Raw genomic sequence first — 27,008 nt, 5'->3', positions numbered from 1 at the left:
AAACTCTGGCTTTTTCGGTGTTCGTTTCACGAAAACTAAATGAGTCAAGGAAAACATTTTCTCTTATCTTTCCTCCCTCCACTCCTTCACATTATTTTTATTTTTAATTATTTTAGAAAAATTAGATTTTTTAATATTCTAATATTTCAATATTTTTTATTTTTTCCTTATTTTATTTTATTTTTCCTTTCTCTGTCGATATAGGAATGGAGATTACCAGGGACCAGCTGAAGAAGAAGAGAAAAAAAATAAAAATTAAAAAATTAGAATTTTTTAAATTAAAAAATTAAATAGAAATAAAAAAATTATTGAAAAGATTTCCCGGAGGAAAATCAAATACAATTTTCCATATCGAACAACGATATTTTTCAATTTAATTTCAGGTTTCAATTAAACATCGAAAAATATTGTTATCTTGGACAATATTTTCCAAAAACAACTCATTTTTTGTGAAACGAATGGAGCCTAAGTCTCAATTGGCAAAAAAAAATTGAAATTTTCCTCCAAAATTGGCCGAATGCATTGAGTTAACACAAATCTAAAATGCTTAGGATTCAATTGGAAAAAAAAAAGAATTGAATTGATATAATTGTAATAGATTTAGGACATTTCTAATAATTTTTCCCATTTTTATGTTCAGCCGCACGGAAAGTGAAAATTTCATGTTGACCACACAATAAAGGAAGAGACGTCCCCATTAAGAAATTAAAGTTTCTGTCCGTCAACTTGTGTTATTATTTTCAACGGAAACAAATCTTCACGTGAATTTGTATGGGAGAAAAACTCCAATCCCAGATTTAATTCCTTTCCAGATGTGTGATCTTTTCTCACCTAACCTCAGTGTGTCATAACTAAGATTTCTTTTCTTTACAAATATATTCGAGCAAGGCATGAGTTGCGCCAACGTTGGAAAGTGACTGAAAGCATCATTGGGCCGTCTGCACACATCGTCATGGAGGAGGTGCCATCTTCTACGATTTCAGGATCCTCGGCTCCCCTGGTTGAGAACCCTTGAATTTTACTGAGAGAAAGTGGAGTATGAAGCTCTCAAGATCCTCAGAGAAATTGTTCAGAATCCACTTCTGTCCCGGGAAAAATTTGTAGGCTCATGCTTATGAGCATTCTCCAAGCGACACTCTACTTGGCTAGCTAAGAAGGCAAGCCATAAGACACTCCCCCCGTTTGGGACACCTTTGGACCCTTCATCCCTTCTCGGAAGATCAATCTCGTAACAAAAATAAATGAAAAACACAACAAAAGGTCCGGCAAGCTTAGGACACTCCTTCCCAGTTCTCGACAAGATTTCTGTGCATGCACCGTTCCCATCCTGTATCTTTTGGCCAATTTGAGAAGTGTGTGTGTCGATTATTTGTCGACAGCAACCATTTTAGGAAGCTCTTCAAGCCAGGGGAATGGGTCGGGTTGGCTTTCCATGATACCCTACCCGATCCAAAACACTAAAGGAATAACCAAAAGCGATCGAGTCGGGTTTCGGGCTTCTTTTTTAAAATCACCTATTTGCAAAACCTCATCTTACCACCAAAACAAATGGAAAATGGTACATCAATTTAGTTGCCGAATGACATATGAGGGAAATTAAACTCATCGCTTGTCTAATGAACTAAACGATAAGCGTTGAAAATTCAAGTGCATAATATTAAGTGCTGCAATTTTTTAATCTGGAAATGAAAGTAAGGAATTATACGGCATCAGACGAAACATGAACCAACCCGACCATTGACACCAATTTTCTTTTAACAACAAAAATAAGTGTATTTTAAGCTTTCCATTGGATTATTCGATTTTCTAAATTTTACGTTTTACCCTGAATTCATTACAAAATCCTCCTTGGAACTTAGAGCATTACGACTCTGACCAACAAGTAGAGGTGTCAATATGGGTCCATGATCCATTTTTGGACTCATATTTTATATAAATGGGTTGTATATGGGTCCTAAGTATTTAAAGTGCCAAAAATGCAAAACCTAATCTAACACCGTGGCCCCGCCGGACGCCGCCGCCCTCCACGGGACCCCACGTTAGCCATCGACAGCAAAAAAAAATATAAATTTTAAATTTTAAAAAATAAAAATTAGAAATGAAAAAAATGTTCAAGCTATTGCCCGCCGGAAAAATAAAAAATTTTGAAAAATGAACACAAGATATTTTTAATAAAATAAAAAATAGTTTTAGGAATATCGTTTTTCTCAGCAAATTATAAGAAATAAATATTGCATGATTTGATTAAATATAAAGTGTTTAAGTAATACGGATCGGGTTGGGTATGAGTCGGGTTGGGTATGGATCGTCAGAATTCTACTACATAAAAATGGGTCAGAATGAGTTAAACGGATCAATAAGGGTCGGACCATACGCGACTTGATCCAAACCCATCCTTTTGACACCTTTACCAACAACTAAAGATTTCGTCTACCTCTCACCGGAAAGGAACCTTCTGTCAATCTTTCTCACGTTGGAAAAATCCAGTTCAACCGCTGAATTATTGACCCATTTTTGTGCAGAACTCACTAGTCTTGCGTGGGAAGCAAGAAAAGCAAACCGTCGAAGTCCCTAGGCGGCGGTTTTTGGGTTTTTGGTCAGACCCTTGTCTCGACCTAAAAAAAATAAACAAGTTAATTTTCGGGCTAATGGATTATCAGGTTAATTAATTAACTAACCTAACTCGGACTCTCCCAAGTCCATACCAAATCGCAACTTAAGGTTCAAATAATTAACATGCAATGTGTTTTGAATTTGAAGTCGCCACTAATCATTTTCGGTAGGTTGATTAGAAACCTAAATAAAATAGCGGGAGAAAACTATCTTATTTCCGCGAACCAGAGATTTTGAATTCGGGGATTTGGTTACGCTAGATTACTCTAACGCCCTTTCGGTACCATTTTCATGAAAAATATTTGATTTGGCAATTTTGATGGATTTTACTTGAAATTCAAAGATGCAATTTTTTTGATTTTTTCTTATTTTTTATGGGGATGTAAAACATTGAACTTTGTACGATATACACCATGGGTGATTTAGAAAGAAAGAAAACGCAGCCGATCCACGAGTATTTATAAAAATAAATTAACATGTAATAATGCTAAAATTTGGAACATGTGGCATGTCTAAAATAAACAAACAAATGTTCAAACCAAACGATTACATTTTTGTAGATCGAGATGGAAAGGATTACCTTCTATTACACAAAATCTTACTCACATACACGTTATAGTTCCCTTCAAGATCTCGGAGCTGGAAGAACGCGGCTGTCGTCGAAAATGGCAAGCAATGGCGTTGTTGGGTGGCGAGAGGCGAAATATGTGTCGGGACTCGTCGAAGATGATGCTCGACTAAAACTCTTTTCTTCACTCTCGAATTTTCTCTTCTGATTTTTCTCAAGAACTCTCTTTTTCCTCTCTAAAAATTCCTCTCAAAAACTCTCTCAAAACTCTCTCAATTCTCTTCCACTCCCCCCCTCTAAACTCTTCTCAAGAGCTCTCTTTATCCTCTCTAAAGAATTTCTCTCACAAACTCTCTCAATTCTCTTCCACTCCCCCCCCCAAACTCTCTCAATTCTCCTCCTCTTTTATAGGCAAAGTTCTCCATCCTTCATTCTTCATCTTCACTTCTTCACCTTCCATTTTCATCTTCTCTTCTTCATCTTCATTTCTTCACCTTCCATTTTCATCTTCCCTTCTTTATATTCATCTTCTCTTCTTCATCTTCCCTTCACCATCTTCCTTTCATTATCTTCTCTTCTTTATCTTCTCTTCACCATCTTCCTTTCTCCATCTTCTCTTCACCATCTTCCTTTCTGCATCTTCTTTTGGTATTTGCAATGCAGTCCCCGAAGTTTCAAGTATTTGCAATACGGTCCCCGAAGTTTTAAGTATTTGCAATACAGTCCCCGAAGTTTCAAATCTTCTCGGTGTATTTTTCCATCCCGTGCCTAGTCTAGACGCATGTTAAATTAAGTGTTCTGCTTGCCCAATTATATGCCAATGCAATGTATGCTAAAAATAAATATGTGAGATGATTTTTATAATTTTTATGCAAAAAATAGATTAGTCAAAATTTAGGCGTCAACAGCTGCCCCTCTTTGAGTGGAGGCTCGTAGAGGTTCCGCTCAAAGACAAAATTGAATCCTAAATTTTGACAGTGCAAATTATGGATGAACTTTTTGGCGGGAGTTTTAATCCCATTTTTTATGTAATGAAGTGATGCATGATATGTAAGACTGTAAATAACATGTGTCATAATTTCTCTTTTTTCTTTGTTAGAGAAACTCGCACATGGATCGCATACAAGAATTTATGTTTTACCAAATTTCTCGTAAGCTAATGGTTCTCTTAATTTCCAAGCTTCTTTTTGCGGATGCAAGGATTTTAAGGTATTTGGCCTATCTGTTATCGGAGACTTCTCCCTAATGCAAGACAGCGCAAGATATGTGTGTCGTTTGAGATCACAAGAGCTACGTCGTTGTGAGTCGAAAGAAGTGAAATCAAGTTCACAAGAGCTACGTCGTTGTGAGTTGATTAAATGTCGAAATCGCCAGTGCATATGTCTTCACGATTCGATAAAGGAGAACCAAAATCATAAGAGTTACGTCGTTATGATTTGGTTTGGATCAAAATCATGGGTGCTTATGTCTTCATGATTTGATAAAGGAACCGAGAATCATAAGAGCTACGTCATTATGAACCGACTAAAGGTAAAGATCACCAGTGCATATGTCTTCGTGATTCGAGACCGAAATCATAAGAGCTACGTCGTTATGATTTGACAAGATGTCAAGATCGCCAATGCATATGTCTTCACGACCTGACAAAGGAGAACCAAAATCATAAGAGCTACGTCATTATGATTTGGTTTGGATCAAAATCATGGGTGCTTATATCGTCATGATTTGATAAAGGAGCCGAAAATCATAAGAGCTATGTCATTATGAGCCGACTAAAGGTCAAGATCACCGGTGCATACGTCTTCGTGATCCGAGACCGAAATCATAAGAGCTACGTCGTTATGATTTGATAAGATGTCAAGATCGCCAGTGCATATGTCTTCACGTCCCGATGGAAGAGGCATATTGCCCGAATTGAACAATATTTGATAGGAGCACCATCGAATGGAATCGATAAGTACGAAAGGGGCATATTGCCTGAATTGAATCGTAACAACTATCATCAGAGGAGTTGTTAATTTGAAAAGGGGTTCAAAAAACTTACCTGGGTTCTCCAAACGATTAATCAAGGAACGAAACAGATTGCTCGTATCGTACCTGGTAGGCATTTGCCAACAAAACTTGCTCATTCAATAATCCTTGGATGAATTTCGAGACCTTGGGAGGGAACTCGAACATCGGGAATGTATTACCTATCATAGAATGTCAGAGGTAACACACACAAACATATTCAACAATGAGTATAATGCAATCACTCATACTATGGTTCATGCATAACCATTCTGTCAAGTTTGCATTACCAATTTTGTCTAGGGAGGTTCTCACATTACGAATACCTCGAATGTGAGCTGAATGGGGGGACTTCGGTCCGAAAGGGCTTTCTCTCACTCTCGAGAAAAGCTATTTATCCCGTCTGCAGGATTCAAGAGAAATCACTCAATCTTTCCATCATCGCATTCGATAAGGATCCAAGTAATCTCGCAATTGATACGACCGAGCCGATCTGGAGGTCTTGATTAGGACCGTAATGAGAGCTAGGTCAAAGGTTTACAAAGGGGACTCTAGTTGAGTCAAGGCTGCTGAAACGAATTTCTTCATCATCTGCTCCAGATTTACAAGTCAAGAGCCCCGCAAAAATGAGAGAGAAATAATCTTGCTCGAACTTCTTCGAGTGATGCTTAAAATCATTTAACTCTACGTTAACTCAAGTGTCCTAATCAGAAGAGACTTTGGAGGGTTATAACGTAGGCTAGGATTGGGGACCGAGGAACGAAAAGGCTCGTTTTGGCTCAGAAATTAAATGAGAAGGGGCTTGACGTTGGTGAACATCGTCGACTAGTCACCGATCTTGGTCTTCTGGAAATGTCTTCAGAAAGAATACCATCATTGAATGAGGGATGGTAGTTTTCTACTGAAAATTGCACTTTGCAAACCGATTTCTTGGGGAGTCTTCTTCACAACAAGTGTCTGTCAAGGATTTGCAAGAGACACAATGCAAACATGTACATGGAATTTACAACTTAACATGCAAAAATGTACATTCAAAATTCAGAAGTACTTTACAAATGAATGTGCATTGGCCTTACTTTTGGTAGGCACTTTGCTTTTCCTATGCTTGAAATTTTCATATGAGATCAGCATTTGCTTTTCTTACTCCCGACTCTCATTTTTTCTTTTTTTCTTCTTTTTTTCGAGAAGAGATTTCTTTTCCTTTTTCTTTGAGAGCTCTTCGACATCTCTTTATTTTGCTTTTTTTTTTTTTTGAGAGCGGGCCCTTCTTCTTTAAGCTGAGTTTGCATCTCCCCTTTTTTTTTACAATTCCATGATTTTGAACCAGGAATTACAACAAACATAAACATTTACAAAGAAAAATTATGTAAACATAAAAAATCTAGCATACAAGAAATGAGTCCATTCGGGAATTCTCTGTTGACCCGACCATCTCCAATTCTAATCCTTGGGAAAATGCTATCTTCGTCTTTGGAATGAGCAAATGATCACCAACAGGGGTTTAAGAAATGAATTTGCGGGCTCAAGTGGGCTATGCAAAGAATGAAGTGTATAGGATAGAGAAGTGAATGCTCTTCATCATCCTAAGGCACTTGAATTAAAATTCGAGTATAAATGCAAAGAAACACCCGAAAATTAATGTTAGTCCCAGCAAGAAAATTTCTAACCATTTACCTCGTGTTGCTGCTTGAATTAACTCGTCCGGACCCCGATGTAGGGTGGTTCTTGACATGGATAAAGAAACGAAACCACCACTCAAAAGGGGTAATCAATGGATCACCCGTAGTGTTTGGGATAGAGAACTGAATGCCTCTGTCATTTCGGCTACCGTACCTTTTGCGAGAAAACCTTTAACCTTGTGAAATGCGGAACTTAGTCACCGTTCAACTCTCCCGAAAAAATGGGACGTGTTTGGGAAAGGATTGCCTTGCATCATCCTGTCATGCCCCATTCCATACATTCGATGTATCTTATGCGGTTCATGTTCCTTATTCAGAGTTGGTAAATTAAACATGAGGAATAGTCATGCGCAAACTATGCAATGTATGAGTGTTTTTGAGCATATAAAATGCAGCAACTTTTTATCTTGGTGGACAGAATTCGCAAGCACATAAGAAACTTCTTAGGGGCGTGGATTGGGAGTTGCCCCTGCTCATGCAAATGAGTTGCAAAACTTCATTATCCGGTTCGAGACATGAGATTGTCAAAGGCTCCAGGAATTTCTTATTTCATTAATTTTTCGGGGAGAATGGATACTTCCATATCCGGAAAGGCAATGACCCCTGTAAAAATCAAAAGGGAAAGCATCAATGTACGTTCTCATGTCCTAAACGAGTTGAAACGATACCACTTTACCCTTGTACGAATTTCTTGTGAACTTTGAATTGAAAGGATCAACTCATCTTGATCGGATTGTATGTTTGGGATGTTATTTCTCCGGTTTTGTAACCATCTGGGCTAAGCTTCAATTGGCATTGAACTGCGAAGCAAAAAATATTTTTATTAATCTTTGTACATTGATGTCAAATCCCGGGATCGAACCCGGGACACCTCGGACCACTATCATTCCCTCAACCACCAGGCCGTGGTGATGTTAGCGTCCACGGTTGGTTCGCTTTTTGCTATATTGTTATCAAAACAGTTGGCAATCCCCTGTCGAGAATAAAATAAGCATAATTTAGAGTTTGAAACGACCGAGAGCCAATTGAGACGATACGGAGTTACCCATCTTTGAGCCCGCTTGGCCTTTTACTCATATTCTCCCAAGTAAGGCTATTCGGAATCTCTCTTTACGGGCGTTCAGGGGCGTCATCCACAAATTGATTTGCTACGTGCCTAGCTTAACAAGGAACTCACGCATTTGATAAGGGAGGAGAAAATTCACCCTTTAACTCTAGGCAAATTCTAGACAGCTAGAAAGTAAAAAAAATATCCCACGCAGGGGAACTATACATGGAATTAAAGAAGTATTCATGCGAGATTGGTTCCACCTCTCTTGCTGGCCATTCCAATGATCGACTGATTTTGTCTTGGATCATACACCAACGATCGTTGTTCAAGGATCCATAATCACTTGCTTCGGATCACAACTCTAGAGGTCCTTCAGCTCCGAACCGGCTAATCAAGGTGGTGAGCTCATCATCAAAGTAATCTTCCGATTGATACTCGAATTGGGTAGTGTTACTTGCTAACACTAGCGACGGATTTCCCACTTTGTTTTCACCGTGAGCAGCCCGACTCCTTGAGCTTGAGCTTCCGCCGTTGCTCGGAAACTTGTAGGGATGATCAACTGGTCTGCTGCTAGAACCACCAGCGGAAGGTTGGTATGACATGTATTCTTGATTGGGAAGTGGCCGAGTACCTTTTGCTCGGTAGGTTTTCCCGGTATTGATCTTCCAATCAACTTTGGTCCGGTCGCCTTGGTCCCAACCTGCATCGTGCTTCCTCGCCTTATCTCTAACCCTTTGAAGGTGATTCGTGACACTTTGCATGGTGAGTCCATCTATATTCATTATTCCGTGTACAGCCATTGGTCGTGCTGAATTGATTCCTAGCTGTTGAACTGCCTCAATGAATATAGAATGAAGCTTGGCGGACCAAAGGGGCCTTTTCTTTTGGACAAAATCGTCGTCATCAGCTTGGTCGTAGTTTTTTTGTTCGAGTAATTGCTTCCTTACAGCATGCTGCCAAATGTTTTGGAGCATTCGAACGCAGACCGGCTTCTGTAGGACGTCTCGAGCACCATGCAATGTGGCCCTCGTTATGAACCGCCGATCATTACTTGCTGATACTATGATGACATGTATGTCTAACTCAGAATCAATGATCTTTAAGAGACTGAAACCGTCCATATCGATCCCTACCACGGCCGTGACGACGATGTCAAACTCCTCTTTGTACCGCCTCAAGACTTCTAAGGCATCCGTTGCCTTCGCATAAGCAAAAACCCCGTACATGCAACTTCTCAAAGATAGCAACGAGGATTGAGAGGGAAACGGGGTTGCCATCAATGGCCATGACTCGCAGATCCTCGGGATAGGAAGGTTCCCATACTTCCGCTTGGAATGAACGCGTTTTTCTTTTAAAACCTTCCATATGTAGACCGAAAATGGCTGTTTCGACTAGAGGCTGAGCTTTAGATGTTCTCGGACTTGCAAAACAATTTGCCCGAAAATCACAAAGTGATGGTGGTCTTTCGTGACGAGTTCTGGTGGTCATTAGGTGCATGGAGACTTTATAAACTTTTCTGATCTGTTAGTCTCGCATATAGGTTCTCGCTTTTTCTACGAAAGATGACAGCTTTTTCTCTCCTTTCCGGTCTTAGTGCCTTGGATCCATTTCGTAATAACTCTTACCTCTCACTCAATCTGTCATCTTTTCCTTTTCCGATATGTAGGAGCCCTCAAATCTTTTCGCTTTCTCTATGAACAAGGCAATTATTTCCCTCCTCGATTTTTTCGGTTCCCCCCTACAAACGAGGCGCTTATTTCCATCCTCAAATCTTTTCGCTCCCTCCCGAGGCGCTTATTTCCTCGAATCTTTTTGCTTTTTCTAATAACGAGGCGGCTATTTTTTCTCAAATCTTTTTGCATCTACCCGTGTGAAGGCTTTTAATGTTTTTCCTTTCGGCGTTCAATCAAATCTGACAAGGAATTCACGCATTTAAGTATGATAACATTCGCGAATAGTACTGTTCTTTGCCCCTTGATTAACTCTAGGCGTAAAAAGAAGAATATCTCACATGGGGACTTTGTAACAAACAGTACATTCATTCACGCATGTCTCTACTTCTCTTGAGGATTCGTAAGGGCTAGCTAGTAATGCTCAAAAGAGTGACATTTTGAAAGCCCATAATCAAAAGCTCAAGCTTCATGTAGGCTACTGATTCGGAGTTTCATCGGTGTTGAATTGGCCGACCGTGACATCGTGGAAACTCCAATTGTAGTGATACATGTCACTTCCCTCCAAGGGCATCGGTTCCGCCTCCGCAAGACCGACTTTCCGGGATGTATCCCCAACGAAATTCGATTGTACGAGAACTTGCTGGGGGGATGAATCGATAAATGAGCATTTTCAATGCTCGGATGTGGCTCATCGAGAAACATGCCACCAAAGGTGATGGGGTTGCTGCAGACATGGCAAACAACGATGTTAAGAGCGTCCATATACCTCTTGTTCTCTGCTCGAAGCTTTTCATTTTCTTCCTTTAGAGACGCAAATTCATGACTTTCACTTTGAACCTTCATTCGGGCCCGCTTGTTTTGAAACCAGAACTTGACCTTCAAGGGCTCCATTCCTAGCTTCCGGCTCAATTCATTTTTTCGTTTCCTGTTCACGTAAGGGCACTTCTTGAAGGCAGCTTCGAGCTCTCTGGTTTGATGTTTTCTTTCCTGGGGTTGATTGCGGCTGCTGCAGCTATTGTTATTGCGGTCGAGACCTTGAATTTCACCGCCAAGGGAGTTGGGTTTTACCGCTTCGGTGCCGGATCCGGCCTCGAAATCCAGCAGTTCGCCCTCGGGGATGTCTAGGTTGGTTGCCCCCGGTAAGTGCTGGTAGCCTCTAAACATGTTGGATTGAAATACCTCTTACTGCCTTTTGTTCACTCTACTCTTCGTCGTATGCTTACTCTCTCCAAATTCTTTTGAGTAAACATGTATGTTCCAGAGCCTCCCTTTTAACGTGGATGAAAACCACCAAGCCGGTGCTTCTCCCAAGATCTCGCGTTTTCCGCTCTGTCTTCTTCATTTCCTTCTGACATGGTGGGACCCTCAAATCTTTTCTGCAGTATGCTTGTCCCTCTTTTAATATGGCGAAACCTTTAAGTCATTTCGCAACTTTTTTGAATTCGTGAGCCTCGAGATGGTAGATCCGTGATTCACGGACGAAACGTCTGTAGTTTTACCCGGATAATTAACTCGGCCCCCACAATAATTATTGTTATGACTTTTCCTGCCCTTTAAATTAGGATTTAACGCCGAGACGATCATCGCTTTCATATCTTCATCTCCAACCTTCTAAGCACTCTTTCGCATCCATTCTTTTTCGCTTGCTTCAACAACAATGGCCTCCCTCCCCGCACAAGTCTTCTCGGCTGAAGTTTTGGCCAAATGGGAGAAACTTTATAATCTCCTAGGCCAGGGCTACTCTTATATAGCCAACCATCCGAAGACCGAAGCTGAAATCCGTCTTATGTTTACGGATATGGACACTACTTCTATTAAAGGTACCAAGCTAGAAGAGGAATATAGGATCTTCCCTACCCTCTTCACTAACTTCCCGGAGGCTTACAATCATGCTCATCAAGATGTTACTTTGGCCCATCTTGTGAGGGCACGCTATCGGGATCGGTCGGATAACTTGGTGTTGGCCAGCCTTATAGCCGACAATTATAAGAAGGCCCTTGACTACGGTAATGATCAAGTCTCACTGCTGATTCGTGAGAGGGGGAACTTGGTGGAACGTTTGGCCATGTCCCGCACCATCTTTGATCGTGATCCGCTCAATATTGTTTTGAAATTCCAATGCACATGGCTGGAAGAAAGGATGGACGATCCGACCCTGGATATAGCCCGTGGGAGAATACCGATCCATGACTTGGAATTTGCTGTCGAGTATCACGAGGACAAGGTAGCCAAGCTTAAAGAGAAATGTGAGCTCCTCCTCTTTAAGCTGGCGGATCTTGATTCTCGGAGCGATCGGTGTAGGCGAAGTATCAACCGTATGGAGAGTCGGTTGAATTCCTTTGTGATGCTCATTAGGGCTCGGTTTGGCTTTACGTTCCCACCCCGATGATCTGTTTGTAAGATTTTCCGCTGAATGAAATGGATGCAAGTTTTTGCTCATTCGCATTTTGCTTTCACATTATTCCATCTTCTATATGCTGACAGATTTTATCTTGGTCGTCATATTTTTTCGCAAGATAACCCCTTTACTTTGTGGATATGTAAATCTCACGCTCCCGATGGTCAATTCAATTGGGCCGGAGAGACCCCCCATTTGAAACAATCTCTCAGCAAAGATTAATAGTGAGGAAACAAACGAATGCCCGAATGTGAACAACTCGTGAATCTGTCCTAATATTATAACTCGATTATGAAAACATGAGAGTAAATCAAGTATAATATTTTTTTACAGCATCAAACCTGACCGGGTTGGTGAGGACACGACCATCCATCTCGGCCATAATCAAAGCACCACCAGGGAGCACCTTCTTTACTATATATGGACCACCATAGTTTAGAGCGAATTTCCCTTCCGGGAGTGGGACTATTGGCAATAATTTTCTCAAGACCAGGTCATTGATCCGAAAATATCGAGGCCGAACTTTTTTGTTGAATGAATTAGCAACCGTCTGCTGATAACACCGGCCATGACATGTAACCTTAAGTCTCTTTTCATCGATCAGATTCAATTGGCTCGCCCTCTGCTGGATCCATTCAGCTTCCGTCGGCATAGCTTGAGACAAGATACGTAAGGAAGGAATTTCCACTTCAACTGGTAGAACAGCCTCCATTCCATATACAAGAGAATACGGGGTTGGCCCCGTAGATGTCCGGATCGAGGTCCGATATGCCATAAGTGCAAATGGCAACCTCTCATGCCAATCGCGATAATTTTCAGCCGTCTTCGCTAAGATTTTCTTGATGTTCTTATCGGCGGCTTCTCTTGCTCCATTCATCCGAGGACGATATGGGGAAGAGTTCGGATGCTTGATCTTGAATTCCTTAAACAATTCGTCCATTAGCTTGTTGTTTAAGTTCGAGCCATTGTCGGTGATTATGGCTTCAGGTGAACCGTATCGAGCAATGATATCCCGGCGGATAAATTTCACGATATTTCGTGCTGTAACCGCTAAATAAGATGCGGCTTCGATCCATTTAGAGAAATAGTCAATTGCTACCAAGATGAATCGATGCCCATTGGATGCTTTAGGATTGATAGGGCCGATAACATCAATGCCCCACATAGAAAACGGCCATGGTTCGGATAATCGATGCAACTCGTTCGGAGGGACATTAATCTTGTCACCATGAATCTGACATTTGTGACAACTCCGGACATACTGAACCGGGTTGGAAGTCCCATCATACTTCTCGAAGTCGGGCATCTTGAACTTCTCTAGCATTGTGACCTTTGAAAATATAGATAAGTCAATCCGGGATATGTTGTGAGTCCCCTCAACCTCTCGGATCCTCCGTTCCATTTGGGCCAACAGCTTGGCCGCATCACCATTCAATTCGGGGGTCACGGGGCTGGCTTGAAGGATTGGGACTACGGGTGGCGTGCTCGAGCTCACGCCCGTGATGATCACATCATCTAGTGGCATTGTCGGATAGGGAATAGCTTCCGGGGTTTTACCGAAGTTGTTCGTAGGAGGAACTAGAGCAGGAAGCGGCGGGCTGGCAGCGGATGATTGAAGTTTGGCGGTGAAGGCGGCCATCATTTCTTCCATCTTTCAGGACATCATCCCTTCAAAGCGCTCAGTCAAGGAGCCAAGTTTCTCGTCTAGGGCAGCACTAACGGCGGCGTTAATGTCGGCCATCCTCTTCGCGACCGATCGAGTAATATGTGGAGGATCCGTGATAAATTACCTGTACGCAGTAACAAACCCAAAATGAGTACAGGGAGCAAGAATAGCGAGCCGGCCCATGACATCCCTCTAGACTCAAACGAACAAAGTGATTATGACCAAAGGATTGAAACATGTAATTTTCAGTTTGTCCGCTTTTACGAAAAAATTCGTATTAATTCGCACGTTGATCAAAACATGTCCAAATTTTACGAGCTTATAGTTGAGAAGGTGATGAACAACTTTTATGTTGGCCAATCAGACTAGAAACGCACGGATCAAATCAGTTTAATGTGTCTTTCCAAAAAAATCACGTTCAGAAAACTGTTATAACCGCATGTTGTTGAAAAAACGAAGGGCCATCTTAAATTATGAATTTAATTCTGAAATTTTGCAAGATATTAGTTGAAACATAGGTTTACAACTTTCGTGTTTGGCACTTACTCAAAGCTCGATCGTAGAATTTAGTAAAAATCGTACAACAGGAATAAGCCAAATCAGAATTGAGGACAACCGATGAAATTGTAAAAGCTACGGAAGCAAAGTGCGAAATTGGAAATAAGACAATGAAACTTCTAAACAATCAACCTAAACCATGGACCAGCCCAAAATAAAAATGAGATAACAGGGTACAAGAGACAAGAAATTACCTCTCATACGAAGAAAATGCCAATCACAAAGACATGCGCATGAATCGTGAGTTTAAATCTTATTCTATCTATCCAAAAGGCTTTTGCAAAGTGAAATGATGAACGAAACGACATGTCGCAGCCTCGCGCACGGTCATCATGACTAGTCGCAACCTCACGTACAATAGTCATGACTAGTCGGGTCCAATCACTTTGGCTTGGTTCGGTCGACAAGGGCAATTCTCATGCATCGTAGCCTCACGTGTATGAGAACGACCCTTGAGCCATTTTTTGAAAAAATTTTTGGGATCCAGATGGGATAACCTTTAGCGAAACCTTACCACCAAGGTTAAAGAACCATCTAAATACCATCTTAAAGCTATTAGTGTGACCTAGGTCCGGTCACGGGTTATGTGCAGTGTAGTGCAAATACGATAAATCATGCACAACAATTAAAGGCAAACACCGCTTCAATGATTCAAAAGTTAAATCACAATTCCAATTCACCAAGTCCGCAAAACAAAGGGTTAGCCGATCACTCCTTCCCTTATAACTCCTAATCTGCAAAAACATTTAACACCTAAGAATGAGAATTCAACCAAAGTTTACCAAATCAAGTGATTTCTTTTTCATGAAATTATCCGGCCTAAGTCCTCTTTGGGTCCCCAGCGGAGTCGCCAAGCTGTCGCAACCTAAAAAAAATAAACAAGTTAATTTTCGGGCTAATGGATTATCGGGTTAATTAATTAACTAACCTAACTCGGACTCTCCCAAGTCTATACCAAATCGCAACTTAAGGTTCAAATAATTAACATGCAATGTGTTTTGAATTTGGAGTCGCCACTAATCATTTTCGGTAGGTTGATTAGAAACCTAAATAAAATAGCGGGAGAAAACTATCTTATTTTCGCGAACCAGAGATTTTGAATTCGGGGATTTGGTTACGCTAGATTACTCTAACGCCCTTTCGGTACCATTTTCATGAAAAATATTTGATTTGACAATTTTGATGGATTTTACTTGAAATTCAAAGATGCAATTTTTTTGATTTTTTCTTCTTTTTTTTTGGGATGTAAAACATTGAACTTTGTACGATATACACCATGGGTGATTTAGAAAGAAAGAAAACGCAGCCAGTCACGAGTATTTATAAAAATAAATTAACATGTAATAATGCTAAAATTTGGAACACGTGGCATGTCTAAAATAAACAAACAAATGTTCAAACCAAACGATTACATTTTTGTAGATCGAGATGGAAAGGATTACCTTCTATTACACAAAATCTTACTCACATACACGTTATAGTTCCCTTTAAGATCTCGGAGCTGGAAGAACGCGGCTGTCGTCGAAAATGGCAAGCAATGGCGTTGTTGGGTGGCGAGAGGCGAAATATGTGTCGGGACTCGTCGAAGATGATGCTCGACTAAAACTCTTTTCTTCACTCTCGAATTTTTTCTTCCGATTTTTCTCAAGAACTCTCTTTTTCCTCTCTAAAAATTCCTCTCAAAAACTCTCTCAAAACTCTCTCAATTCTCTTCCACTCCCCCCCTCTAAACTCTTCTCAAGAGCTCTCTTTATCCTCTCTAAAGAATTTCTCTCACAAACTCTCTCAATTCTCTTCCACTCCCCCCCTCTAAACTCTTCTCAAGAGCTCTCTTTATCCTCTCTAAAGAATTTCTCTCACAAACTCTCTCAATTCTCTTCCACTCCCCCCCTCCCAAAACTCTCTCAATTCTCCTCCTCTTTTATAGGCAAAGTTCTCCATCCTTCATTCTTCATCTTCACTTCTTCACCTTCCATTTTCATCTTCTCTTCTTCATCTTCATTTCTTCACCTTCCATTTTCATCTTCCCTTCTTCATATTCATCTTCTCTTCTTCATCTTCCCTTCACCATCTTCCTTTCATTATCTTCCTTTCATTATCTTCTCTTCACCATCTTCTCTTCACCATCTTCCTTTCATTATCTTCTCTTCACCATCTTCCTTTCTCCATCTTCTTTTGGTATTTGCAATGCAGTCCCCGAAGTTTCAAGTATTTGCAATACAGTCCCTGAAGTTTTAAGTATTTGCAATACAGTTCCTGAAGTTTCAAATCTTCTCGGTGTATTTTTCCATCCCGTGCCTAGTCTAGACGCATGCTAAATTAAGTGTTCTGCTTGCCCAATTATATGCCAATGCAATGTATGCTAAAAATAAATATGTGAGATGATTTTTATAATTTTTATGCAAAAAATAGATTAGTCAAAATTTAGGCGTCAACAACCCTAGGCGGCGGTTGAATTGGTTAAGAAGAGTAAGCTTGTTGTCATACTTTGTGAGCAGGGGAAAATCTTGAAGAGGAACAAAATAACTGTCTAAGTCGGTCAAAGAAGGCGTACAAATGAATGGGCTGTAGAAGAACAAGAAGACATGCACAAAGATCCTCCATTTGTAATAAGCTATTCCATAAGGTTTTCCATCTTGCTTCCTTCATTCCAACAGAGCGTCACCGGCGAAAGAGAGAGAGAGATGGACACCCAATCAGCCGCAACTCAGAGAAGCCATGCCGTTTGTATCCCAGCTCCGTACCAGAGCCACATAGGAGCAATGCTAAAACTGGCAAAGCTCCTGTATACAAGAGGTTTCTACATATCCTTTGTGAACACTGAGTATAACAATCAACGCTTACTGAAGTTGAGGGGACCTCGAGCCCTCGACGGCTTCTGTGGCTTCCAGTTCCTGACCATCACTGACAGCCTTCCTCCCACGGATGCAGACTCGAGCCAAGACCCCAGGACCCTACGTGATGCGATCAGAAAGCACATGTCCGCTCCATTTTCTGATCTCATCTCCAATCTCAGTCTTGCCGCACCAGACTCAGATGTTCATCCAGTCACTTGCATTTTCTCCGATGGATTCATGTCATTTGCCACTGACGAAGCTGCTCGAGAGTTCAACATCCCTATCATACACTTGTGGACAATATCCGCCTGCGCCTTCATGGGATTCAAACAATACCGAACGCTTAGAGAAAAGGGTCTCGTGCCATTGAAAGGTACAAATACAAGGAAGATAAATTTATTAGAACCTTGGGAGTAGACTCAGCAGTTAAGCAACAGACGTGTGTGGATTATGTGCATCGCTTATGTATAGCCACCCACAACATCTGGTACAAACAATTTCAAGACCACCCACCTTTGGTTTGGCTCGTGTCTTACAGGTCCTGGGTTACTGGGGCATTTCTTGCGCCCAAGGTCTACGGACCTAAAACTAGCCTTCTTCGTGTAAAAAAAAATTATTTTTGAAATATGATATACATGTAAGACTGAGAATTTCCCGTATGATGCAGATACCAGCTACTTAACAAACGGCTATTTGGATACAGTAATTGACTGGATTCCTGAAATGAAGAACACTAAATTGTGGGACCTGCCAACCTCCATACGTACTACCGATCCTGATGATCTTTTGTTCAATTTTACAATGGATGTCCTTGAGAGAGCAAATACAGCCTCAGCAATCATTTTTCATACATTTGATGCCCTTGAATCAGAATTGCTTGATGCTCTATCATCGATGTTTCCTCGCGTTTATGCAATCGGGCCACTCTCGTTACTTGTCAACAAACTTGTGAAGGAAGAGAGGCCCCTGAAATCTATTGACTGCAATCTGTGGAGAGAAGATACAGAGTGCCTTCGATGGCTTGACTCAAGAGAACCGAATTCAGTTCTGTACCTTAATTTCGGCAGCGTAGCTGTCTTGACAAGAGAAGAACTTATCGAGTTTGCAATGGGACTGGCTAACAGCAAACATCCATTCTTGTAGATAATTAGGCCTGACCTTGTAAGAGGGGATTCAGCAGTTCTTCCCCGAGAATTCATCGAAGAAATAGAAGGAAGGAGTATGCTTGCAGATTGGTGTCCACAGGAGGCAGTTCTCGACCACATGTCGACCGGAGGGTTCTTAACGCACTGCGGATGGAGCTCTATAATCGAGAGTATGTCAGCAGGAGTCCCAATGATATGTTGGCCATCTTTTGGTGACCAAAGGACGAAGTGCACCTACGCTTGTAGTAAATGGAAGATTGGTTTGGAGTTATCAGGCGCGGTCAAAAGAGAGGAAGTGGAAAGGCTAGTGAGGAAATTGATGGAAGGAGACAAGGGAAAACAAATGAAAGAAAGAATCACAGAGCTGAAGACACTAGCACTGGAGGCAACGGATCCAAATGGGTCATCGTCCATAAATTTGGACAAGCTGTTGGATGAAATTCTAACTTAGAAACAGCATCAACTGTCTGTTTGTGCAATACTGCTAGCACAGGCAATTCTTTGTTCCCAATAGCAAGTACATACATAGCATTTACTATACATTGGAATAAGAACGGACTCTTGAAAGACTCAACTAATAAAAACTCTCTAAAAACAAGTATCGGTTCGTGCATGCATCTTGGAAGTCCACCATTCATTGGCAATCGACACCACATTCACGGAATCGACATTAAGTCGATACATTGGAAGTCGATCAATAGTTTAGCATTGATGAATTTGGTTTAATTATCAACACTCTCCCTTAAACCAAATTCTCTTCCATTGATCATTCCAAGTAGACTTCTAAATTTCCGAATCACATCGATCTTGAGAGGTTTCGTAAAAATATCGGCAACTTGATCTCCTGTCTTCACGTGCATTACTTCGATTTCTTTGTCTCTGACTTGTTCCCAAATAAAATGATACCGAACATCGATATGCTTGCTCCTTTCATGAAAAACTGGATTTTTCGCCAAAGCAATGGCTGAAACATTATCGACACAAATCTCCATCACATTCTTTTGCTCCATATGGATTTCTTTGAGCAATTTTCTCAGTCATATTGCATGACAAACACATGATGATGCAGCCACATATTCAGCTTCACATGTCGATAGAGTAACATTGGGTTGCTTCTTTGATGACCACGTAAAAGTAGTCTCACCCATAAAAAACACAAAGCCCGTAGTGCTTTTCCGATTATCGATATCTCATCATAATCACTATCTGAATAAACTCTAAGCTAAAATGATTCAGACTGATAATAATGTAAGCCAAGAGAGATAGTACCTTGATGTATTGAAGTATCCTCTTTGCTGCTTTAAGATGAGATACCTTCGGTTTCTCCATGTATCGACTTACAATTCCGACACTGTACATAATATCTAGTCTAGTACAGGTCAAATATCTCAAGCTTCCAATCAAACTTCTATAATTCGTCGAATCAACATTGACACCTTCGTCAAACTTCAAAAGTTTGGCATCGGAATCCATCGGTGTATTGACAAACGTGCAATTCTTCATGTTGAATTTTTCAAGGATATTTTCAGCATATCCTTTTTGGGAAATAAAAATCCCATCTCCACTTTGCTTTACTTCGATACCGAGAAAAAAACTCATCAGGCTGTTATCAGTCATCCAGAATTCTTTCACCTTCGACGCTTTAAAAGTATCGATCAATGCAAAGTTATTTCCTGTAAAGACAAGATCATTGACATATAAACATGCTAATAAAGCATCACCTTTTTCTTGCCTAAAGTAGAGTGCATGCTCGTACGGACATTGTACGAAGCCATTCGCCTTGAAATAAGCATCGATTCCGAAGTTCCAAGCTGTTGGTGCTTGTTTGAGTCCATTCAGAGCTTTCTTTAGCCTCAACACCTTGTTTTCATGACCTTTCACAACAAACCCCTCGGGTTGCTCGACATAAATTTCTTCTTCAAGAACACCATTCAGGAATGCTAATTTGACATCCATTTGATAGATTGGCCATCAATTTTGAGCTGCAATGGAAATCATTAATCTTATTGTTTCCATTCGGATGACTGGGGCAAATACCTTGTCATAGTCGATTCCTGCCTTTTGCTTGTACCCCTTCGCGACGAGCCCGGCCTTATAACGAGTGACTTCTCCTTTCTCATTTTTCTTGGCCTTGTACACCCACTTAACACCAATTGCCCTTTTGTTCTTCGAAAGATTAGAAAGTTCCCGTGTTTGATTTGTCTCGATGGCTTCAATTTCTTCAGCCATGGCTTTTCTCCATTTTTCTTCTTTGGCGGCTTCATCGAAAGCAAGTGGTTCACGGTTTACAAGAAGACATACAAGGTGAAGCTCATTGGTAGCTTCATAAATTTTTGATAGTCTCCTTGATTTCGGTACTAGTGGCTCTTCGTCATCATTTGACGATCAAGTTGATGATGATGGAGAAGATATTGGAGAAGGAAGTGATGAGTGATCTTTTGTCTCCATTTGGATGGAGTCATTATGAATGGTCGCGTCAACTCCTCGATTGTCCTTCCCCAAGCTTTCTTCATCGAATTTCACATCTCTACTTACATACACTTTCAAAGAGTTAGGATCAAACAATTGTAAGCTTTTGATGAGATATCATATCCGATAAAAATGAGCATTTTGCTCTTATCTTCCAACTTCGATCTTTTCTGGTCGGGTATGTGAGCAAATGCAATGCTCCCAAAAATTCTCAAGTGAGAAACAATAGGTCTTTTCTCGCTCCATGCTTCTTGTGGAGTCATGCCATCGAGTCCTTTCGTGGGACACCGATTTTGTAGATAAACCGCACACATGACAGCTTCGCCCCAAAGCTTCTTCGGTAGATTTTTGCTTTTTAGCATATTGCGAACCATGTCAAGAATAGTTCTATTTTTTCGTTCAGCCACGCCATTTTGTTGTGGGGAGTACATCGCCATCAAGAAACGCCGAATGCCATGATAATCACAAAATTTTTTGAATTCTCCAGAAGTGAATTCTCCTCCACGATCAGTTCTCAAGGACTTGATAAAATGACCACTCTCCTTTTCAACCATTTTCTTAAAGTGTTTAAAAGTAACAAACATTCCTAACTTTTCTTTTAAAAAATGTACCCTAGTCTTTTGAGTAAAATCATCAATAAAAGCAACAAAGTATTGATGGTTACCGTAAGACTTAGGAGTGATCGGGCCACATACATCGGAATGTATAAACTCCAATGGCTTCTTTGCTCGGTAAGATGATTCCTTCGGAAAGCTTGTTCGAGACCGCTTACTGATTACACACCCTTCACATAATTGATCGGGATGATCAATAGTCGGTAAACCATACACCATCTTCTTGCAAGATAACAACTTGAGACCTCCGAAGTTGAGATGTCCGAACCTCAAGGGCCGCAACCATGAAGGATCGTCTACACATGCTCGAAGGCATCTAGACATTTCATTTTTGATGTTGAGAGTGAACATCCTATTCTTCGACATCTTCACATTCACAATCAATTTATTATTGCAATCTCTCAAAACAAGGCTAAGATTTTTCATGTGGACAGTATAGCCTTTCTTTAGAAGCTGTCCTAGGCTCAAAATATTGCTTGACATTTTCGGTACATAGTACACGTTGGTGATAAACTAACGTGCCCTGTCCTTTAGATGAATCAAAATCGTACCTTTCCCTTCGACAAGAATTTGGGAATTATCACCAAATGAGACTTTTCCTTTGACTGTCTCATTCAATTCGGCAAACATCTCCTTTCGACCGCACATGTGGTTGCTTGCTCCAGTGTCCAAGTACCACGTATCATTCTTATCGTCTACATTTTCTTTAAATGCCAATAAAAGAACTTAATCCGCATCATTCACCAAGTTCGCCTTGTCATCCACATTTGTACTTTCTTTCCGCCAACACTCAAAAGTATAATGGCCAACTTTATTACAATCATAACATCGAATTTTTTATTTATCATACCGGCCATTTGTGTTCCTTCCTCTTCCACAAGCACTTCTTTGATTCTGGTAACACCCATTGCTTCGGGTGACATCTCCTCCGCTTCGTCCACGGCCTCTTCCTTGGAAACAGCCTCTATCGTGACCTCGATCACGATCTTGATTGACCCATCAAGTTTGCATAGGGTTTCTTCCTTGGCCTTTGTCATCTCGGATAGTCAATCGAGTTTGGAGTACTTTCTCCACTGACTCAAATTTGTTTCTTTTGAGTATTTCTTCATGAGCTTGCAAAGATCCCAGAAGTTCATCGATCGTCATGGTATCGAGATCTTAGACTCCTCGATAGCGACATCAATGTGGTCAAATTTCTTATCCAAAGACCGCAGAATTTTTTCAACAACACGGACATCGGGAAGGTCTTCGCCATTCCTTTTCATCTTATTCACAATCACTAAAGTTTTTGTGAAATAATCAGAAATTGATTCAGATTCTTTTATACGGATTATCTCGAACTCACCTCTCAAAGTTTGAAGGCGAATATTCTTCACTTTCTCTACACCTTGGTGTATGGTTTGAAGGATCTCCCATGCCTCCTTAGACGTAGTAGCATTCGAGACTTTCTCAAACATAGAATCATCTAAGGCTTGATAGATGATCGATAACGTGAGTTGATCTTTTGTTCGAGTCTTCTCCAAAGCATTCCTCTGAGTTTGATTCGACATGACTTCTTCATCCGGCTCATCATAGCCGGTATTGACAAGATCCCATACACCATGGGCACCGAGTATGGCTTTCATTCCAGAAGCCTAGTTATCATAGTTTTCTTTGGTGAGGCTTGGATATTGAAAAGGAAGCCGATTGCTTGTTGAGGCCATGATCGTGAACCGTAAGCTCTGATACCAATTTGATGGGATAATCGAATGTGGGCTCCCAACAAACACTCACAACTCAACTTTACTCGCGAAGGAGGAGGAGACCAAAGATGGCTTTTCAATATTCTGTATTCACAATTGATTCACTCATACTGAAATGGTTACAAGACACGCATATTTATAAGTTTGAAACACGACTCTTGATATACTCTAATTACATGAACAGACGCATGTACATACATAGCATTTACTATACATTAGAATAAGACTAGACTCTTGAAAGACTCAACTAATAATAACTCTCGAAAAACAAGTATTGATTCGTGCATGCATCTTGAAAGTCCACCATTCATTGGCAATCGACACCACATTCACTAAATCGACATTAAGTCGATACATTGGAAGTCGATCAATAGTCTAGCATTGATGAATTTGGTTTAATTTCCAACAATTCAATTGCTGAACCATTTTTGTAGAACTCTCTATCCCGCGTGGGAAGCAAGAAAAGCCAACCGTTGAAGTCCTAGGCGGTGGTTTTCTTTTCTTTTTTTTGGTCGAACTAGGCGGTGGTTAAATTGGTCAAGAAGAGCGGCTTGTTGTCAGACTTCGCGAGCAAGGGATGTCGGTCAATATTTGCAGAGAAAATCTTGAAGTGCCAAGCTTTGTCCTTTTGCAAGTAACTCCAATGCGTCCCCACTTGCACACACGCTTCAGCAAAATCCAACAGAGCGTCACCAGAGAGAGACGAAGAGAGAGAGAGACATGGAAACCCAATTAGCCACAGATCAGAGAAGCCATGCCGTTTGCATCCCAGGTCCATACCAAAGCCACATAGGAGCAATGCTAAAACTGGCAAAGCTTCTGTGTACAAAAGGTTTCTACATATCCTTTGTGAACACCGAGTATAACCATCAACGCTTACTGAAATCGCGGGGACCTTGAGCCCTCGCTGGCTTCCACGGCTTTCAGTTCCTGACCATCACCGACGGCCTTCCGCCCACGGATGCAGACTCAAGAAAAGACCCCATGGTCCAATGTGATGCAGCCAGAAAGAACATGTCTGCTCCATTTTCTGATCTCATCTCCAGCCTCAGCCATGCCGCACCAAATTCAGATGTTCCTCCAGTCACTTGTATTTTCTCCGATGGATTCATGTCATTTGCCAGCGACGAAACTGCTCGAGAATTCGCACCCCTATCATACACTTGTGGACAATCCCCGCCTGCGCCTTCATAGGATTCAAACAATACCAGACGCTCAGGGAAAAGGGTCTCGCGCCACTAAAAGGTACAAGGAAGATAAATTTACTAGAACCCTGTGAGTACACTCAATGGTTAAGCAACGCACATACGTGTGAATTATGTGTATGGCTTAAAACTAGCCTTCTTAGTAAAAAGAGGAATCTATTTTTGTAATATGATATACATGTAAGACTGAGAATATCATACATGATGCAGATACCGGCTACTTAACAAGCGGCTATTTGGATACAGTAATTGACTGGATTCCTGAAATGAAGAATATTAAACTGTGGGACCTGCCAACCTCCATACGTACTACTTGACGATCTTTTGTTCAATTTTACAATGGATGTCCTTGAGAGAGCAAATACAGCCTCAGCAATCATTTTTCATACATTTGATGGCCTTGAATCAGAATTGCTTGATGCTCTATCATCGATGTTTCCTCGCGTTTATGCAATCGGGCCACTCTCGTTACTTGTTAACAAACTAGTCAAGGAAGAGAGGCCCCTGAAATCTGTTGACTGCAATCTGTGGAGAGAATATACAGAGTGTCTTCGATGGCTTGACTCAAGAGAACCGAAGTCAGTTCTGTACCTTAATTTCGGCAGCGTAGCTGTCTTGACAAGAGAAGAGCTTATTGAGTTTGCAATGGGACTGGCCAACAGCAAACATCCATTCTTGTAGATAATTAGGCCTGACCTTGTAAGAGGGGATTCGGCAGTTCTTCCCCAGGAATTCATCGAAGAAATAGAAGGAAGGAGTATGAGTGCAGATTGGTGTCCACAGGAGGCAGTTCTCGACCACATGTCGACCGGAGGGTTCTTAACGCACTGCGGATGGAGCTCTATAATCGAGAGTGTGTCGGCAGGAGTCCCAATGATATTTTGGCCATCTTTTGGCGACCAGAGGACGAAGTGCACCTACACTTGTAGTAAATGGAAGATTGGTTGGGAGTTATCAGGCGCGGTCAAAAGAGAGGAAGTGGAAAGGCTAGTGAGAGAATTGATGGAAGGAGACAAGGGGAAAAAAAATGAAGGAAAGAATCACAGAGTGGAAGAAACTAGCGCAGGAGGCAACAGATCCAAATGGGTCATCGTCCATAAATTTCGACAGGCTGTTGGATGCACTTCTAACTTAAAAACAGCATCATAAGTTTGTTTGTGCAGCACTGCTACCATAGGTAATTCTTTGTTCACAACAGCATTATACTTTGTTTATGGTTAATGTAATGAGATTATATAATGTGTGTTTCGACAGGTTTGCACAGACTACCTAATTCATCTAGCCTGTAAACTTGTTCCCCATAACTTCAAGAAGAGACTGTCTTTCCTACACCCATCTTCTACTCTTCATGCCCAGTCATAACTTTCAAAGATTTCTCGTCATGCTCTTCTGGTGAAAACTATGTTTCTAGAAAGCTGCTTTCAGCTAGTCCAAAGCCGCAAGTCTGTTATTCATCACTGGACAACTATTACAAGATAAAAATCGCCTCCGAAGGAACGTCAGGCAATAAGATTTTTGGATGACACACAGACATCTTCTCAGAACGTGTCCGAAACTTCAGTGTGAGATTTTCAACATATTGCACAGGTTCATTGGCTCTAAACTGCCGGCATCGCATTGTGACAGCAATTACAGCTAACTAGTTCATCCACCATTCTTTGAAAAGGAATTATCGGTCAATCTTTCTTAAATGACACTCATGCTTGTCATATGTTGATAGAAGATTTCGTCTTGATACTACAAAAGAGTACATCAATGTCATGAACATTTGCACTACGTCTTCCCCCTCATCTGGGAAAATAAGACTGACCACCCATATCAGCTTTTTCTTTCCTGGATTATGCTTTGAACTAGAGCCACCTTGGAGAGAGGAAGGCATGGACATTGGACACCCCAATCAGCCACAGCTACGAGAGTTAGAACCCCATGTCGTTTGTGTCCCAGCTCCATACAAAAAGCCACATAGGAGCAATGCTAAAACTAGCCAAGCTTCTCTACATAGAAGGCTTCTGTATGTCCTTGTGAACACTGAGCACAGCCATCGACGCTTGCTCAAGACGGCCATCCTTTCACCGATGCAGACTCGAGCCAAGACCTTCTTGCTCTCATACGCTCCGTTGTTTACCGACCTCATCTCTAATCTGAACACACCGCATCAACCCCAGATGTTCCTTCAGTCACTTGCATTTTCTCTGATGGACTTCATGTCATTCGCCACCAATGAAGTTGCTCAAGAAATTCAGCGTTGCTATAAATACTTATGGACAACACCAGCCTGCCCCTCCATGGGATTCAAACAAGTGTATGGCAACTAATTTAGGAGTGGGAATGTGCTGGGATTATGTTTAAAGCACACATTTGACTCCTTTCACCACCACGTACGGGCAAGTTTCGTGTTGTTTGACACACCCATCCGAATATTGGCTGGCATCTTACCCGATCTAGATTAGTGGGCATTTCTTAAGTCTGAGATTAATCTATGTAAACTAGGTTTCCCCATCATAAGGAAATAATTTTCTTTCGTACTCCGATCTCATGCAAGACTGAGAATTCACGTGCAAACGCAAATACCGATTACTTATCGAATGAGGAAAATTTATCAAAAAAATCCTAAACCTATTCCAATTGTATCAATTCAGTCTTAAACATTTTCACTGACGTGGACGCGACCATCCTATGTGGCGCGACCAACACCGACGTAGATAATTTTTTATAATATTAGTATCTTTTGGACATTTTTTATTTTCTTTTATTTTTCCCCCTTTAAAGTGATAGACGAT

At 41.0% G+C, this 27,008-nt stretch overlaps 2 pseudogenes; both read left to right on the top strand.

Moving 5' to 3' along the window:
- The first annotated feature begins 16,845 nt into the window (after positions 1-16,845).
- On the top strand, positions 16,846-18,699 carry LOC115739964 (annotated as a pseudogene).
- A 4,976-nt stretch (positions 18,700-23,675) lies between these two features.
- LOC115739966 lies at positions 23,676-25,459 on the top strand (annotated as a pseudogene).
- The last annotated feature ends 1,549 nt before the right edge of the window (positions 25,460-27,008 follow it).

The sequence above is a fragment of the Rhodamnia argentea genome, chromosome 5 (genome assembly GCF_020921035.1).
Source record: "Rhodamnia argentea isolate NSW1041297 chromosome 5, ASM2092103v1, whole genome shotgun sequence".
Classification (NCBI taxonomy): domain Eukaryota; kingdom Viridiplantae; phylum Streptophyta; class Magnoliopsida; order Myrtales; family Myrtaceae; genus Rhodamnia; species Rhodamnia argentea.
The sequence above is the reverse complement of the archived record's forward strand: the minus strand, read 5'-3'. Positions and strand labels throughout refer to the sequence as shown.